This window comes from Saimiri boliviensis, chromosome 1 (assembly GCF_048565385.1).
Source record: "Saimiri boliviensis isolate mSaiBol1 chromosome 1, mSaiBol1.pri, whole genome shotgun sequence".
Taxonomy (NCBI): domain Eukaryota; kingdom Metazoa; phylum Chordata; class Mammalia; order Primates; family Cebidae; genus Saimiri; species Saimiri boliviensis.
The window spans coordinates 163,815,492-163,828,740 of NC_133449.1; positions in this window are offsets into that span (position 1 = coordinate 163,815,492).

Consider the following 13,249-nt stretch of genomic DNA (forward strand, 5'->3'; position numbering starts at 1 on the left):
CACGAATAAACAGCTTAGAGAAGAATATAAATGAATTGACGGAGCTGAGAAGCACAACATGAGAACTTCATGAAGCATACACAAATTTCAGTAGCCAAATCAACCAAGCAGAAGAAAGGATATCAGATTTAAGATCAACTCAATGAAATAAAACAGGAAGGCAAGATTAGAGAAAAAAGAGTAAAAAGAAATGAACAAAGCCTACAAGAAATAAGGGACCATATGAAAAGACCTAATCTACATTTGATAGGTGTACCTGAATGTGATGGAGAGAATGAATCCAACCTGGAAAACACTCCTCAGGATACTATCCAGGAGAACTTCCACAACCTAGCAAGGCAGGCCAATATTCAAGTCCAGGAAACACAGAGAACACCACAAAGATATTCCTCAAAAAGAGCAACCCCAAGGAACATAATCCTCAGATTCACCAAGGTTGAAATGAAGAAGAAAATGCTAAAGGCAGACAGAGAGAAAGATCGGGTTACTCACAAAGGGAAGCCCATCAGACTCACAGCAGATCTCTCAGCAGAAACCCTACAAGCTAGAAGAGAGTGGGGACCAATATTCAACATCCTTAAAGAAAAGAACTTTCAACCTAGAATTTCATATCCAGTGAAACTAAGCTTCATAAGCGAAGGAGAAATAAAATTCTTTATGAATAAAATTCTCAAGCAATTGCTGAGAGATATCATCACCACCAGGCCTGCCTTACAAGAGCTCCTGAAAGAAGCACTAAACATAGAAAGGAACAACCAGTACCAGCCACTCCAAAAATGTACCAAATGGTAAAAAGCATTGACACAATGAAGAAACTGTGTCAACTAATGGGCAAAACAACCAGCTAGCATCAAAATGACAGGATCAAATTCACACAGCAATATTAACCTTAAATGTAAATGGGCTAAATGCCCCAATCAAAAGACACAGACTGACAAATTAGATAAAAAGTCAAAACCCATTGGTGTGCTGTATTCAGGAAACCCATCTCACATGCAAAGACACACATAGACTCAAAAATAAAGGGATGGAGGAAGATTTACCAAGCAAATGGAGAGCAAAAGAAAGCAGGAGTTGCAATCCTAGTCTCTGATAAAATAAACTTTCAACCAACAAAGATCAAAGGAGACAAAGAAGGGCATTACATAATGGTAAAAGGATCAATGCAACAAGAAGAGCTAACGATCCTAAATGTATACACACCCAATACAGGAGCACCCAGATACATAAAGCAAGTTCCTAATGAACTACAAAGAGACTTAGACTCCCACACAATAATAGTGGGAGACTTTAACACTCCACTGTCAATATTAGACAGATCATCCAGACATAGGATATCCAGGACTTGAAATCAGATCTGGACCAAGCAAACCTAATATACATTTAGAGAACTCTCCACCCCAATACACGGAATATACATTCTTCTCAGCACCACATCACACCTGCTCTAAAACTGACCACATAATTTGAAGTAAATCACTCCTCAGAAAATGCAAAAGAACGGATATCATAACAAACAGTCTCTCAGACCACAGTGTAATCAAATTAGAACTCAGGATTAAGAAACTACCTCAGAACCGCACAACTTCATGGAAACTGAACAACTGGCTCTTGAATGTTGACTAGATAAAGAATGAAATAAAGGCAGAAATAAAGATGTTCTTCAAAACCAACAAGAATGAAGATACAATGTACCAGAATCTCTGGAACACATTTAAAGCAGTGTCTAGAGGAAAATTTATAGCAATAAATGCTCACATGAGAAGCAAGGAAGGATCTAAAATTGACACCCTATCATCAAAATGGAAAGAACTAGAGGAGCAAGATCAAAAAAACTCAAAAGCTAGCAGAAGACAAGAAATAACTAAGATCAGAACAGAACTGAAGGAGATAGAGACAGAAAAAAAACTGTTCAAAATATCAATAAACCCAGGAGCTGGTTTTTTGAGAAGATCAACAAAATAGACAGACCACTCATCAGATTAATAAAAAAAGAAAAGAGAGAAGAATCAAACAGAAGCAATAAAAAAATGATAAAGGGGATATCACCACAGATTACACAGAAATACACACTAATATCAGATATTACTATAAACAACTCTATAAACATATACCAGTAAACCTGGAAGAAATGGATAAGTTCCTGGACACTTGCCTCCTTCCAAGCCTAAACCAGGAAGAAGTCGAAACCGTGAATAGACCAATAACAGCGCTGAAGTTGAGGCAGCAATTAATAGCCTACCAACTAAACAAAGCCCAGGTCCAGATGGGTTCACAGCTGAATTCTACCAGACATAGAGAGAGGAGCTGGAACCACTCCTGAAACTATTCCAAACAATGCAAAAAGAGGGAATCCTTCCCAAATCATTTTATGAGACCAACATCACCCTGATACAAAGATCCAGCAGAGACTCAACAAAGAAAGAAAACTTCAGGCCAATATCCATGATGAACATAGATGCAAAAATCTTCAATAAAATGCTGGCAAACCGATTGCAACAGCATATCGAAAAGCTTATCCATCACCACCGAGTAGGCTTCATCATGGGGATGCAAAGCTGGTTCAACATACGCAAGTCTATAAACATAATCCACTACATAAACAGAACCAAAGACAAAAAACACATGATTATCTCAATAGATACAAAGAAGACCTTCGACAGAATTCAACAGCTCTTCATGCTAACAACTCTCAGTAAACTAGGTATCGATGGAATGTATCTCAAAATAATAAAAGCTATTTATGACAAACCCACAGCCAATATCATACTGAATGGGCAAAAACTGGAAGCATTCCCTTTGAAATCTGGCACTAGACAAGGATGCCCTCTCTCACCACTCCTATTCAATATAGTATTGGAAGTTCTAGCCAGAGCAATCAGGCAAGAAAAAGAAATAAAGGGTATTCAATTAGGAAAGGAGGAAGTCAAATTGTCTCTATTTGCAGACGACATGATTGTATATTTAGAAGACCCCATCATCTCAGCCCAAAATCTCCTGAAACTGATAAGCAACTTCAGCAAAGTCTCAGGATACAAAATGAATGTGCAAAAATCACAAGCATTCCTATAGACCGATAACAAACTTAAAGAGAGCCAAATCAAGAACAAACTGCCATTCACAATTGCTACAAAGAGAATAAAATACCTAGGAATACAACTATCAAAGGATATAAAGGACTTCTTCAAGGAGAACTACAAACCACTGCTCAATGAAATAAGAGAGGACACAGATGGAGAAGCATTCTATGTTCATGGTTAGGAAGAATCAATATTATGAAAATGGCCATACTGCCCAAAGTAATTTATAGATTCAGTGCTGTCCCCATCAAGCTACCTATGACCCTCTTCACAAAACTGGAAAAGATCACCTTAAACTTCATATGGAACCAAAAGAGAGCCCGCATAGCCAAGACAATTCTCAGCAAAAAGAACAAAGCTGGAGGCATCATGCTACCTGACTTCAAACTATACTACAAGGTTACAGTAATCAAAACAGCATGGTATTGGTACCAAAACAGAGATAAAGACCAATGAAACAGAACAGAGGCCTCGGAGGCAATGCCACACATCTACAACCATCTGATCTTTGACAAACCTGACAAAAACAAGCAATGGGGAAAGGATTCCCTGTTTAATAAATGGTGTTGGGAAAACTGGCTAGCCATGTGCAGAGAGCAGAAACTGGACTTTTCCTGACACCTTACACTAAAATTAACTCCAGATGAAGTAAAGACTTAAACAGAAGACCTAACACCATAAAAACCCTAGAAGAAAACCTAGGCAATTCAGGACATAGGCACAGGCAAGGACTTCATGACTAAAACACCAAAAGCAATGGCAACAAAAGCCAAAATAGACAAGTGGGATATAATTAAACTGCAGAACTTCTGCACAGCAAAAGGAACAATCATTAGAGTGAACCAGCAACCAACAGAATGGGAAAAATTTTGCAATCCACCCATCTAACAAAGGACTTATATCCAGAAACTACAAAGAACTAAAACAGATTTACAAGAAAAAAACAAACGAACCCATTCAAAAGTGGGCAAAGGACATGAACAGACACTTTTCAAAAGAAGTCATATATGAGGCCAACAAACATATGAAAAAATGCTCATCATCTCTGGTCATTAGAGAAATGCAAATCAAAATCACATCGAGATACAATCTCATGCCAGTTAGATGGCGATCATTAAAAAATCTGGAGACAACAGATGCTGGAGACGATGTGGAGAAATAGGAACACTTTTACACTGTTGGTGGGAGTGTAAATTAGTTCAACCATTGTGGAAGACAGTGTGGCAATTCCTCAAGCACCTAGAAACAGAAATTCCATTTGACCAGCAATCCCATTACTGGGTACATATCTGAAGGATTATAACTAGTTCTATTATAAAGACACATGCACATGTATGTTCATTGCAGCACTGTTTATAATAGCAAAGACCTGGAACCAACCCAAATGCCCATCGATGATAGACTAGACAAGGCAAATGTGGCACATATACACCATGGAATACTATTCAGCCATAAAAAATGATGAGTTTGTGTCCTTTGTAAGGACATGGATGAACCTGGAAACTATCATTCTCAGCAAACTGACACAAGAACAGAAAATCAAACACTACATGTTCTCACTCATAGGTGGGTGTTGAACAATGAGAACACATGGACACAGGGAGGGGAGCATCACACACTGGGGTCGGTTGGGGGAATGGGGGGACAACGGGGGGTAGGGAGGTTGGGGAGGGATAACATGGGGAGAAATGCCAGATATAGATGACCAGAAGATGGAGGCAGTAAACGACATTGTCACGTATGTACCTATGCAACAATCCTGCATGTTCTGCACATATACCCCAGAACCTAAAGTGCAATTATATATATATATATATAAAATATATATAACTTATATATATATTATATATAATTGCAGTTTATTATATGTATAATAAAACTGCATATAATGTATATAATAAAACTGCATATAAACTATGTATAATAGAACCTAATCTGCAATTATGTATATGTAATATAATACATATAATTGCAGTTTATTACATATATAAAATAAAAATATATATATATAATAAAAAAATGCATCAACTTCAATCCACCAATTTTGCTTCTTAGTATCTGTTCTGGAATATGATACCCACGTGTGCACAAGAAATAATATTTAAGTATTTTCCTTACAGTTCCATTTTCTAACAGTGAAAAGCTGGAAATAAATGATCACTGATAAGGTAATAGCTAAACAAATTATATTTTTATAATTGAAATACTATGTAACACTGAATGAAATATAGAACTATGTGTATTAATAGGCCAAGATCTCTAAAACACATTGTGCTGGAAAGAACAAGCTACCAAATTATATGTGTGGTATAAAATTAATGCTATTACTTTATACACACATTTGCATGGCAGAGATTGCTAGTTGCCTTCCCTGTGCTATTTAATAATAGAATTACAATTACATTTGTTGTAGCAATGAACTCTGCTGAAAGACAACAGCTCCCAGCATCGCTCGCAGCCACGTGCAATGTGTGACTGAACTCTGGTCAATGAGATGTAATTAGAAGTGAATGCTAACAAGGCTCCCTCCCTTCTTTCTATGTCTGGCCTGGGCTGCAGATAGAAGGACTGGAGCTGTCACCACCGTTTTGAACCAGGAGGCGACCTTGAGGGTGGAGATAATGAACAAAGGATGGCAACGTGCAGGATGGCAGTAAAGGATGGCAGAGTGACAAACAGATCACTGGTAACATAGTGGAGTCACCATATCAGCCCTGGACTGCCTACTTCCAGACTTCAACCGAGAAAAAAAAAAACTTCCAACTGACTTCAGCCAGTGTTATCAGAGATTCTCCTACCATGCACAGCTGAATGTAATCCCAAATCATACAGTAAGCAAATCCAACAGTCTGCAAATAGGTGCACTAAACTAACAGCAGATGTTACCTCTGAGGACAAGAGGAGGGGACTGAGTCTAGAGAGCAGTCCAAGGAAAATCGAGCTCTAGCTCCATCTTAATGTTTAATTTTTTAGGAGAATTCATTCCTGTATTTGTACAACTAAAAATTGATTTTAAAATAAAAGGGAAATATCCAATTAAATTAAAGAGATAGCTGGCAAAGCCGCTGCTGAAGGGGCTCAGGGGCTCAGGGACTCCGGCCACTCCTCACTGCACCTTCTAGAAGCCACAAACAGCTGGATGGGCCATTTTAGCCACCACCTCTCCAGAAGACTCTCACCCCAGTGGTCAGCTGGGTCCTCCCATCAGAGATGCTTCACCTGTGAACTGATCACCAAAACCATCCCACAAGCAATAAGCCTGGTCCCTACCTGATAAAAATGAATCTCAGCCAAGCTATGTGCAGGGCTTTATAGTCATTGGATCATGAGGCTCCAGACGGCAAGGGTTAGGTTGAATCACCTTCCCATCAGAAAACTATTCTCTCTTTCATGATCAGTGTTTCTATGGTGGAAGGGAGAGGTACAGAAGTGACAGAGGTGAGCAGGATGCTCAGTAATCCTGTGTGGCATGAGGGATGTGGTACAATTCCATCTTATGGCAGCCACACATCCAAGAAGAAAGCACACTTCACATTCTGCTGCTCGGGGGAATTTCTTTTTTTTTTTTTTAGCTATAAATATTTTTATTAATTTGTTTTTCTTAATTTCAGAGAAAAGAACTTTATTTTTAGTATCAAAACAATTCTTAAATGTGATAGAAGTCCAGAAAAATACAAAGTAGGACATAAACATCTTACGCAATTCCCCCACCCAGTCACAACTGATAACTCCATAGGGGATGTGCTTCTGGAATCTCTTTTGCACATAATCTCAGAGTTAACTGAATCCTGTTTTGGATAAAGAGGGCTCATACTGTATATCCGGTTTTAACATTACTGCTTTTTGCTTTCAAATTCGACGTGGCTATTTCTAGGCCAGTCAATTCTGAACTGCCCCACCTTTCTTTATTTTTTTGAGACGGAGTCTTGCTCTGTCTCCCAGGCTGGAGTGCAGTGGCGCAATCTCAGCTCACTGCCACCTCTGCCTCCTGCTCGGGGGAATTTCAAGTAACAGTGACATGGAAGTGAATGGACCAGTGGTAGAAGGATGTGGGGTGCGTCACTAAAATTTTAACTCCATATTCAACTCATATTCACCAACTTCAGATCAGGAAGAAGCCTCAGCTGTATCAACAATGGGACAGAAATGGGGAGGAACTTTTCCTGCTCTCAACATATCTGTCGTCTTTGTTCCTGAATTTGGCAAAACCCCAATGCTGGATGGCCATACCTATAAAGCCACACCTTGCCAGACATCCTACATGGGCAGACAGGCTGGTGTCATTATACATCAGCATCCCCACTCTCAAGTGCCATTTTGTGATTTCAGAGCAACCAGGTCTTAATGTTTCCCAATTCCTCAACCCTTCCACCCTCAATCCCCATTTTAATTGAGGGCCTCACCACCATCACTCTCCTCAACACAGTGTTCCCCAACTCAGTCAAGAAAACAAAAGCCAGACAGCAACTCCCACAGCGCCACCTCCAAATGCAAAACCCTCTCCTGCACCTACACCCTCTGCTGCCTCTGCTTTCTCATCACAAGAGAGGACTGCTCTCCCCACTGAAGCCTTGTTCCCACCCGCGTCATCTGGATCCCCTGTACTCTGCACTTCCCGACTCCACTGCCACTCATGGGGGCCAAGACCCTGGCAAACCCATCTTTCCTTCTCCATTGTGTCATTCCCTCCAACATATGCATTTGCTCTAGTGAAGGAGCTAGGCATGGTACTGTTAATAGGAGATTTGATCTTATGGGAAATACTAGGAAAGGTTTTCCAGAGGAATCAATGCCTGAACAAAGATCTTCAGGATGAGGAGGAGTTAGTCTGAGGAAGAAGGGAAAGAATCATATTCCAGGCCATGGGGCCATCATGTACATACAACCTGTGATAAAACAAGGTGCTGTGAAAATAATCTGTTACAGATGCCCATGTATTTAGACTTGCAAAAGTAAATTCCAAAGAATGAAAGTCTTTCAAATACTTTTTTCTCTTTTTTTGTTTTTTTGAGACAGAGTCTTGGTCTGTCACCCAGGCTGGAGTACAGTGGCACGATCTCGGCTCACTGCAACCTCTGCCTCCTGGGCTCAAGTAACCCTTGTGCCTCAGCCTCCTGAGTACCTGGGACTACAGGCATCTGCTGCCACACCCAGCTAGTTTTTGTATTTTTAGTAGAGATGGGGTTTCACTGGCCAGGCTGGTCTCGAACTCCTGACCTCAGCTGATCTGCACGCCTTGGCCTCCCAAAATGCTGGAATTAGATGTGAGCTATCACACCTGGCCTCAGGTACATTCTTAACAAGCAGGCAATCTGTACCTGTACTATTCAATAGGGTAGCCAATAGCTTTAAAACAAAACTAAATAAAATTAAATATTTAGTTCCTCAGTTGAACTAGCCACACTTCAAATCAGGCCGTGGAAATACAGGACACTCCCATCATCACAGAAAGTAATCTAGGATAGTGCTCACCTAAGCCATTGGGAGTAGGAAGGCACATATGAGATTCATGAGAAGGTGGGGTTTTGTTCCAATTTATTTTTAAATTTATCATTTGGGTTATTACAGAAAGATGAGTAAGTTGATCTGTAATTAATATCTCAAATTTAGCCATTTCCTTCAACAAACATATTAACAAATGATGTTTTCCTTACATATTAGTAGTTTCAAAGATACAGGCCCACAGTCCTTGGAAGATAACTATCAAAACCAACCCCTGAATATACAAGAAAGTTTTTTTGTTCTTTTTAAGTGAGCACTTAGAAATTTGACTTTAGGCTAGGCATGGCGGCTCATCCCTGTAATCCCAACATTTTGGGAGGCCAAGGCATGATAATTGCTTGAGCCCAGGTGGTTGAGACCAGCCTGAGAAATTTTGGGAGATCCCGTCTCTGCAAAATATTAAAAAATTAGCCAGGCATGGTAGTGCATGCCTGTAATACCAGCTACTCAGGAGGTTGAAGTGGGAGGTTCACTTGAGCCCAGGAAGTTGAGTAGAGTCTACAGTGAGTCATGATTGCACCACTGCACTACAGCTTGGGCAACAGAGCAAGATTCTGTCTCAAAAAAAAAAAAATAGCCAGATGCAGTGGCTCATGCTTGTAATCCTAGCACTTTGGGAGGCCGAGGCAGGCAGACCACTTGAGGCCAGGAGTTCAAGACCACCCTGATCCACATGGCAAAACCCTGTCTCTACTAAAAATACAAAACAGAAAAAAATTAGCTGGGCGTGGTGATGGGCGCCTGTAATCCCAGCTACTTGGGAGGTTGAAGCAGGAGAATCACTTGAACTTAGGAGGCAGAGGTTGCAGTGAGTGGAGATCGCACCACTGCACTCCAGTCTGGGCTACAAGAGCAAAACTCCATCTTAAAAAATAATAATAATTCAACTTTATGTTAATAAGATAATCAGCACAGACATAACTGCAATTTTATACTGCCTGGTTTGTCAGTATTCTCTACCTTGCCCCTCATGGCTCTAAACAAACAATGAAGAATAATCCTAACTCAAAAACTCCTTTGTCAACATCATCTTCACTCAATTTCTCATCAGGTATCTTCAAAACTTTTTTACCTGTATAACCTTCATCAAAGCACTATTGGGAGAAGGAAGGCACCTAAAATAGTTTTGTTCCAAAGCTCTCAGGTGGAAGAAAAACATAGTAAACACAAGGCCAAGGTGGCTGGAGTGAAAGATGAAAAAATCAGGAGAAAGAGCCATGGGCCAAGATGTGCAGCTTTAACCTAATTTTAAGAGTAAAATAGAAGAACGCAGCCAGGTATGGTGGTTCACACCTGTAATCCCAGAACTTTGTGAGGCCAAGGCAGGTGAATCATGGGGTCAGGAGATCAAGACCATCCTGGCCAACATGGTGAAACCTCGTCTTTACTAAAAATACAAAAAATTAGCTGGGCGTGGCGATGCACATCTGTAGTCCCAGCTATGTGGGAGGCTGAGGCAGAAGAATCACCTGAACCCAAGAGACAGAGGTTGCAGTGAGCTGAGATCCCACCACTGCACTCCAGCCTGGTCACAGAGCAAGACTCCATCTAAAAAAAAAAAAAAAAAAAAAAAAAAAAAAGACAGAAAGACTTGATCGATCTGAGTTTTGAAGAGATGACTGTGTATTCTGTGTGGGGAGAAAGAAGAAAGGACAGTCTTGAGGGAGGCCAGCGTCAAGGCAGACAGACCAATTAGGAGGCAGCTGCAACAGGAATTGAAAGCAAACCCTGAGTAGAGCCAAAGGTCACTGTAGTTCCCAAATCAAAAGTCAAGAAACCTTACTGATAAATGTGGAAGTGGTTACAGCAGAACATGACAGAATATTTAAAAGTCAACCAACCCCACAAAACATGGAGTAAGTGGTCCTAGCCACAGCAGTAGGCAAAGTGATGGATGTATAATAAATGCTCAAAAAGTAATCAGAGGAAAATTCTTGTCTAACAGGTCAACTTCTATTATACTTCAGGATTCCAAACCTAAAATTTCTTAACAGCTTGAAATTTTACTCCCAAAGGAGACTGCACGAATTTCCCCTGAAATGTTAAAGCAGCTCTACCTTTGTTTTCTATAGTATTCCTCTCTCCTCCATTTTACAGAAATGCTATGGAAATATCCTTTCATACAAAGAAACAAATAAGTCTGGGCCATCTATAACATTCCTAGGATACTACAGGGTTTGGCAGACCGTAGGTCAAATTCAACCCACTAACATAGCTTTTTTTTTTTTCTTTTCCCCAAGTGATGCTTTAAAAGAAATTGAGCAACATTTAAAAAATAATCTATCTTCTTTAATGCATATAGATTTTTCTTTTTTTTTTTCTCATTTTACTTTAAGTTCTGGGACACATGTGCATTTTACTTTTAAGTTCTGGGATACATGTGCAGAATATGCAGGTTTGTCACATAGGTATACATGTGCCATGGCGGTTTTTGCTGCACCTATCAACCCATCATCTAGGTTTTTGTTTTGTTTTTGTTTTTGTTTTTGTTTTGAGACGGAGTTTCGCTCTTGTTACCCAGGCTGGAGTGCAATGGCGCGATCTCGGCTCACTGCAACCTCCACCTCCTGGGTTCAGGCAATTCTCCTGCCTCAGCCTCCTGAGTAGCTGGGATTACAGGCACGTGCCACCATGCCCAGCTAATTTTTTGTATTTTTAGTAGAGACGGGGTTTCACCTTGTTGACCAGGATGGCCTCGATCTCTTGACCTCGTGATCCACCCGCCTCGGCCTCCCAAAGTGCCGGGATTACAGGCTTGAGCCACCGCGCCCGGCCATCATCTAGGTTTTAAGCCCCACGTGCATTAAGTATTTGTCCTAATGATCTCCCTCCCTGAGCAACATTTTTAAATAAGAAAATTTCACTGAGAACTCTGGAATGTTTTCACCTCTTGAAAAATCATAAGCCCAGACTCTGCAACACTAGGGTTTTCTCTCCACAGGAAACCATCAGCTAGAACCAAGTACAAGCCAGTCCTCTCAAGACCTGGATCGCGTCTGCAATTCACTAAGGTCTCCACCACCTACTCCAGCTAAACACAGAAGTCACACAGGTTACATAGCATTTGTGTTCTCAAGGTATTGGACTCTGCCGCCCTCTGTTGGCTGAAATTGTGCAACTGTAGAAAACCACCAAATTATTCAGGCCTGTTACCACCTGCAAATAAATCAGCAAGTAAGAAACAAAATTCTCTTTACCCCTGTTCCTGACCTTTCAGCACCAGATGATATGCATTCAAGAAATGTAAACTAGCAGGTACAGTGGCTCATGCCTGCAATCCCAGCCCCTTGGGAAGCAGAGGCAGACAGATCACTTGAGGTCAGGAGTTGGAGAACAGCCTAGCCAACATGGTAAAACTCCATCTCTACTAAAAATACAAAAATTAGCCAGGTGTGGTGGTACATGCCTGTGGTGGTACATTCCAGCTACTCAAGAGAGTAAGACAGGAATCACTTGAACCCGGGAAGCAGAGGGTGCAGTGACCTGAGATCACACCACTGTACTCCAGCCTGGTTGGCAGAGCGAGACTTTGTCTCAAGAAAGAAAAGAAACAAAGAAATGTAAACTAAATTTGACCGTAACAGGCCAACATTTAAAAAGTGAATGGGGAAGCCAGGCTTGCTGGCTCATGCCTGTAATCCCAGCACTTTGGGAGGTCAAGGCAGATGGATCATGAAGTCAGGAGTTCGAGACCAGCCTGGCCAACATAGTGAAACCCTGTCTCTACTAAAAATACAAAAAAAAAAAACAAAAATGAAAGAAAGAAAGAAAGAGAAAGAAAGAAAGAAAGAAAGAAAGAAAGAGAAAGAAAGAAAGAAAGAAAGAGAAATAAATAAATAAATAAATAAATTAGCCGGGCATGGTGGCATGGTGGCGGGTGCCTGTAATCCCAGCTACCTAGGAGGCTCAGGCAAGAAGAATCACTTGAATCTGGGAGGCAGAAGTTGCAGTGGGCCGAGATCACGCCATTGCACTTCAGCCTGGGAGACAGTGCATGACTCCATCTCAAAAAAAAAAAAAAAGAAAAGAAAAAAAAGTGAATGGGGATACCAAACATCAAATAAAAATGTATGTCTTATTACACTTTGGATTTTCTGAGAGGGTTAGGGTAGAGGGACTCTCAATCTCTGTTGCCCAGGCTGGAGTTCAGTGGCATGGTCATAGTTCACTGCAGCCTCAAACTTCTGAGCTCAAGCAGCCCTTCCACCTCAGCCTCCCAAGTAGCTGAGAATACAAGTTTGCACCACCATGCCAAGCTAATATATATATATTAGACATCAATTTATATATATAGTTTTTTAAAGATGGGGTCTCACTATATTGCCCAGGCTAGTCTCAAACTCCTGGCTTTAAATAATCTTCCTGCCTTGGCCTCCAGCGTAGCTAAGATTACAGGCACGAACCATCGCCCCCAGGTTATTCTTTAGATTTGTGAGGAGAATTCAGGATTGCTTTATTTATATAACAAAGCTTTTGTCTTTCTCAAAAATATTTTATGTATTAAATAATTTCCCAATATATATTTTTCAAATATAATTAAAGCATATCAATTTGGTCCTAAAGTTTTCATGAGCTACACTGCATTTACCCATCCCAAGGATTGTGGTGGTGCTCACAGCATGGTGCTCACAATAGTCATGGCAGGGGCCAGAACAAAACAGGAGGCT